The sequence below is a fragment of the Eublepharis macularius genome, chromosome 5 (genome assembly GCF_028583425.1).
Source record: "Eublepharis macularius isolate TG4126 chromosome 5, MPM_Emac_v1.0, whole genome shotgun sequence".
In the NCBI taxonomy this organism is placed as follows: Eukaryota; Metazoa; Chordata; class Lepidosauria; order Squamata; family Eublepharidae; genus Eublepharis; species Eublepharis macularius.
Genome location: NC_072794.1, coordinates 57,435,211 through 57,441,373, shown reverse-complemented (window position 1 = coordinate 57,441,373; position 6,163 = coordinate 57,435,211). Strand labels below are relative to the sequence as shown.

General features: G+C 56.6%; 1 long non-coding RNA gene across 1 annotated transcript; it reads right to left on the bottom strand.

The window, feature by feature from the left end:
* Positions 1-817: 817 nt before the first annotated feature.
* On the bottom strand, positions 818-5,507 carry LOC129330901 (uncharacterized). Its single transcript, XR_008597085.1, has 2 exons — positions 5,371-5,507; positions 818-1,830 (listed from the first exon to the last, which is right to left on the bottom strand). It is a non-coding gene; the product is annotated as an uncharacterized LOC129330901 (long non-coding RNA).
* Positions 5,508-6,163: the final 656 nt, after the last annotated feature.

The following is a 6,163-nucleotide window of genomic DNA, read 5'->3' as shown; positions in this document are numbered from 1 at the left end:
ACCCTAGTTGGAATAAAGAGGCAGACACCAAGTTGGATCTAAGGGCCACTTTATTAACTATATACATTAACATTAATACACACAGCGGCAAGGGCCTAAAGCGGTACAGGTCAGGCCACGGGTTCCCCCTGGACCACCGCCCTGACCTGTCTGGGCGAGCCCCGAAGCCCCGGGTGCGACCCATCCCTTGGATGGCGCGGACCCGGCCGGCCAGGCAACGTGGTCACCCCCTTCTCAAGCTCCTAACACCTCAGCCGTATAGCAGTGAGGTAAGGACTCGGAAGCCGGGGTTTCCAAAGGCAGCCTGCCCCTGCTACTGGCAGCCGTCAAAGCAGTACCAGCCCTTCGGGCAGACCCCTCTTCCCACTAAAGGGGAAGCGCCAATGGTGCTCACCAACCCGCACCCTAACTACCCAAAACCTGCCAGGACCTACTAACTGGCGCCACCCTGTAGCCAAACTCCTCAATCCCACCTACTGGTGCAAGGTAGGCGAAAAACCCCCTCTCCGCTTTGCCAATCCAGGAGAGGAGGAAAAAATTCCTACCTGACTCTGACACAGCAGCCGGCTAATCCTGCACCAATATAGGGAGAGGAGGGTGGGCCAAGCAACTCGCAGCGACTGCGGCTGGGCCGGGCAGAGCACGCTCCTTGCTCCTGCTCCGCCCCGCCCAGCAACCCCAACGTGGAAGGAGGGCGGGGCTGGTGCCTGCCTCGCTCCTTCCAGGGAGGCAATTACGGCACCCGTCTAAAGGCCTCCAGCCTGCCGGGTAAGTGCCGTATTGCCACCATAGTTGGAATAAAGAGGCAGACACCAAGTTGGATCTAAGGGCCACTTTATTAACTATATACATTAACATTAATACACACAGCGGCAAGGGCCTAAAGCGGTACAGGTCAGGCCACGGGTTCCCCCTGGACCACCGCCCTGACCTGTCTGGGCGAGCCCCGAAGCCCCGGGTGCGACCCATCCCTTGGATGGCGCGGACCCGGCCGGCCAGGCAACGTGGTCACCCCCTTCTCAAGCTCCTAACACCTCAGCCGTATAGCAGTGAGGTAAGGACTCGGAAGCCGGGGTTTCCAAAGGCAGCCTGCCCCTGCTACTGGCAGCCGTCAAAGCAGTACCAGCCCTTCGGGCAGACCCCTCTTCCCACTAAAGGGGAAGCGCCAATGGTGCTCACCAACCCGCACCCTAACTACCCAAAACCTGCCAACGCCGAGGCCAAGCCTCTGCTTAGGCCTCGGCGCCCCACCGATAACCTAGGGCCAGCTGAAGCCCTTGCCGCAAATCATCCAAAAATATTCGGTTGCCAGCCTCAGAAAGGTGCACGCCATCACCTCTGTATAGGCCCGGCACCTCGGCCCTGATTCGAGGATGAGGCAAATACACTCCCAGCCCTCCTTCCAAAGCTTTCTGAATGGCCCTATTGGCCTTCATCCTCGCTCTCTCGATGGCTTGTCGGCACCCAGCTTCCCTCCAAACCAAACGAGGGACCATTGCTGACCATACAATCAGCACTCCAGGCCACCGCTCCGCAATAAGGCGCAAATCAGCATGCGCCTGAGCAGACAAGGCCCTGCCCTGGAGCATCCCCAAGTCATTGCCACCTAAATGAACAACTAGGATATGGGGGGTACACGCCCCCGCTCAAACAGCAACGGCAAGAGACCTGACCACCTGAGGCCTCGGCGACCCAGCCATTCTACCACCGCCTTCTCACTCAGTCCCAGCTGTGACCCCACAGATGTCCGTCTTGCTTGATGGGCCGCCCAAAAAACATAACTGTGCCCGCAGATCAGGATCCGTTGTTGGGCAAAGCGTGCTCCAAAACCTAAGAAACAATCAATTAACAACTTTGTTCGACATGGGAAAGAGGACGTACATAGGAACGGTAGGCATCCGATTTCCACCTACCCACCCGCTGAATTGCCTGCCCAGTATACCCCATGGCTGCAGCAGTGGATGCAGCCCCGATTCTAAACGAGTGGGTCCCAAAATTTACGCCCTTCAACCCCAACCTGGTCAATGCTCTCCGTGTCACTGCCCAAAACTGGTAACGCGTAAGAGGAGCGCCACTCTGGTGAGAAAACAGCCAGCCCTCTCCGACTCCCCTCACCTTCCAATACTTGCTCAATGCCCGAACCGGGCATAGCTCCGCATCAGCACAGGGACCCAACCGCACAACAACCCCTTTCCTCTGTTGGTCCGTTTTGGACCAACGAATGACAAGGGTAACGGCGTCCCCCTCAAACTTCAAGTCCCTGGCCATCAAAGCGCGACCAGAGGAATCCTTACCTGACTGAGCCACCAGCTCACTAACCCTAAGAGCCCCAAAAAAGGCAGTTAAAGCCGCCGCATGGAACAGTATCGCTTCATACCGGGATGAACAGACCTCCTTCCATGCACCCTTCAGCCCCCTAAGGACTGCCGGGGAAATAGGCTCCCGCGAATCCACTCCCTTGGGGCATTCCCTCGCCCAGCCCTCTAACATCTTCCTCACCCGGAAGTCGCCCGTGGCCTCAGGCAACCCCTGGGCTTTGCTAACAAATGCTAGCGCTGCCAATTGCCCCCTTATGGACCGCACTGCCAACCCCCTACCCTTCTGCCAGATACAAAATTGGAGAACATGCCCCACTGGTACTGGCCAGCTATCGGCCAAACCCACGGCCGTCCTAAACTCCCTTAACTGGCCTACCGCTCGCCGATAAGCTCTCCGTGTGCTGGGTGCGATGGCTGCTTGAATAGCCCGACATACTTCGGCCTCCCAAGCTGCCATAGGTCTGGCGGCATCCGAGCCGGGTGCCGATCGGCCTCCGGAGCGAGGTTCCAAAAACGCTCCATCTGTAGGCGAGACAAAGCGTCTGCCATACCGTTGTCCACCCCAGGAACATGCCGAGCCCTAAATAAAATGTTCCTCCGCAGGCACAACAGAGTAAATTCCCTCACCAAACGCATAACCCTGGGGGACTTGGACGTCAACGAATTGACTACCTGCACGACTGCCTGATTATCACTCCAAAAATGTACTGTGTGATTAGCCAGTTCCAGCCCCCATAGGTGGACCGCCACCAAAAGCGGAAAAAATTCCAAAAAGGTGAGATCCCTCACTACTGCAGACTCCCGCCAATCCTGCGGCCACTGTTCCGCGCACCAATGCCTCCGGAAATAAACTCCGAAGCCAGTGGATCCGGACGCATCTGACGTCACTTGAAGTTCCGCCTCCAGCAACAGAACCTCCCGCCAAAGAGAAACCCCATTAAACTCCGCCAGAAAGGACTCCCATACTGCTAGATCAGCGCGCATGCCCCCAGACACCCGCAACCGATGATGAGGTGCACTTAGACCTGCCATGGCGTCACAGAGCCGACGCAGGAAGGCCCTACCTGGAGCAATAGCCTTGCAGGCGAAATTAAGATAACCCACGAGCTGCTGCAGCTCCACCAGGGTAACCTTACGCTGAGACCGCATCCTAACCACCCTAGACCTAAGCTCACCCACCTTATCCTCTGGTAACCGGAAGGACTGCTGGACAGTGTCTAACTCTATCCCTAAGAAGGTTAGCACCTGAGAAGGACCCTCTGTCTTCTCATGCGCCAATGGCACACCTAACTCATCCGCTAAGGCCATGAAAATGGCCATAAGTCGAGCGCACTCACCTGACCCCGCTGCTCCAGCGAACAAAAAATCATCCAAATAATGGGCCGTATCGCAAGAGGCGGCCCTACGCCGCACCTCCCATTCGAGGAATGAGCTAAATCGCTCAAAGGCTGCGCACGAGATGGAGCAGCCCATTGGCAATGCCCTATCCATGTAAAATTCCCCATTAAAGGCGAAGCCCAGCAACTCAAAATCGTTGGGGTGCACTGGAAGAAGACGAAAGGCCGACTTAATGTCGCATTTCGCCATCTCAGCCCCCACCCCGCACCTACGCACCACCCTGACAGCCTGGTCAAAGGAGGTATACCGAACTGAGCATAACTGTTCAGGAATGGCATCATTCACCGATTCCCCCCTGGGGAATGACAGGTGATGTATCAACCGAAATTCCCCTTGTGCTTTCTTGGGCACAACCCCTAGAGGAGAAACTCTGAAGTTGGGGGTCGGAGGGGCAGAAAATGGTCCCAACACTCGACCCTCAGCACACTCCTTATCAATCTTCCTCCTTACTACATCCTCCTTTCCCAAGACCGAACGCAAATTATCAGACAAAAATGGAGCCCTGACACCCTGAAACGGGATTCTAAACCCCTCATTGAACCCTTGGAACAAATAAACTGCATCACCTTGCTTAGGATAAAATTGCAAAAGCCGCCTAAGGACCTTCAACCTTATTGGGCTGGGGCCCTTTTCCAGGGGGGTGTTGACCCCCTGCGCCACCTCCTCCTGACTTCTTCCAACTCCACCCCTGCTTACCCTTGGGGCATGAACTGTATGGGTGGGAACCTCCACAGGACGGACACTCGTGTCGAAATCGGCAAGGCTTCCGCATACAGGAACCCTTGTATGCGAACTCCCAACACAGGAGCCGGGGTTGAACCGGCTGACCCGCAACACTGCGGGAGCTCGTGGCCTGAGAAGATCTATGCACTACGTGCCCACTATCAGACCTATCCATAAGATTGGGCTTAGCCGGGGACATAACCTGCAGCCACAATTCCTGATGAACCCGATCCCATGGGATATTCGGGTTCATGGCCGCCCTCATACGGAACTCCTCGTCGTACTGCGTCCATGCAGCACCTGAGAAGCCCGTATACCCTTTGAATACAATATCCAAGTATTGGAATAGTTGGATCGCCCGGCTGGGTTGAGCCCGGGAGATGACCCCCGCATAGATCAAAAAACCAGGCAACCAATTATTCCATGTCCTGTCCACCTTCCTCCTCTTGAGTCGCTCCTTATCCCTTTCATCCATTTCGTCCTTACTTTTCTTTTCCAGCTCCCTAAAGAGCAGCGAAAAGAGATCCACATATTCCCCCTTTAATATTTTATCTCTGGTTGCCTGGGTCAGGTGATCACCCAAAGGCAATGCCGTGTCCCCAAATGGGACAGCATTGAAGGGGACCTGGCCATATGCTAACCCCGGGTGAGGATAAAACCCCCACTGGCTCCCTGCATACCCTGGCCACCCTGAAAATGGGCTGGGGAAGGGAAAAGCAGCTCCCCCCCCCCCAAGAAGCAGCACTGGCAGGTGCCTGCTGAGGCGATAACCCCACGCCAGTTGCCGGCCAAGATGCCTGACTACCCCCGGCTACCTGCCCACCTAAAGGCGTGTAAGCCCCGTGTGTAAAAGCGGGCACAGGTGCCGCAACTGCTTGGCCCCACGGCCCCCACGGCCAAGGGCTAGCTGACTGCGGTGTAGTGTCTTTACCTCCACATTCCACAGGTTCCACAGCTACCGCCACAGGAGATGAGTCCTCCGGCCACGCCTGCTCCACATCACCGGACGCCTCTTGAGTCTCTGTGACCTCAGTGCCACTCCTGCCGCTGCCTTCGCCAGCTGCTCCTCCAGCCGCCCCTTCTAGAAGAGATAAGCGACGTAAAATGTCTCTGTTAACTGCATTTCTGGACGCCTTCCTAACAGGCCTCACTGTACTGGCCCCTTGCTGCGCTACCCCTGCAGACCCTTTTGCCTGCTCCAAAGCAAGAAGGCGCTTCAAAATATCCTGCTGATCAACCCCCTCGTCTTCCTCCGATGAAGACAAGGCTGGAAGAGGCCTCTTGGCCGCTTGCCTAACCACTGGTTGCTTCCCCTTGGGGGGTCCCTTCCCCTTCTTGGGTGGCATGTTCAGTCCTCACTACCCCCAAACCCAGAGGAGGCAAACCGCAGACTACCACAAAATGGCCGCCTAAAGTGGTGTAGCACTAAATGGCCGCCACCTACCTAGATGTGGCCAAGAAAATCAACAGCCTAAAGGGCTTGATGCAGCCCAAGACCACCACAAGCAGGCCGCACCGGGCCAACCCCCACAAAAGGCCCCTAAACCCCAAGGTAAAAAGGGGGGGCTCCTATGGAGAGGAAAAGCCCCTTCACAAAAAATGGGGGGGGGCGGGGGGAACTAGGGTGCAGCGTGGAGTACAGGCCACCCCACACTGGCCCCTTTATTCCCTCACCCAACTGTCCAGCCTCAGGGCAGAATCGAAGCCGATGGCCGAAAGCCCTG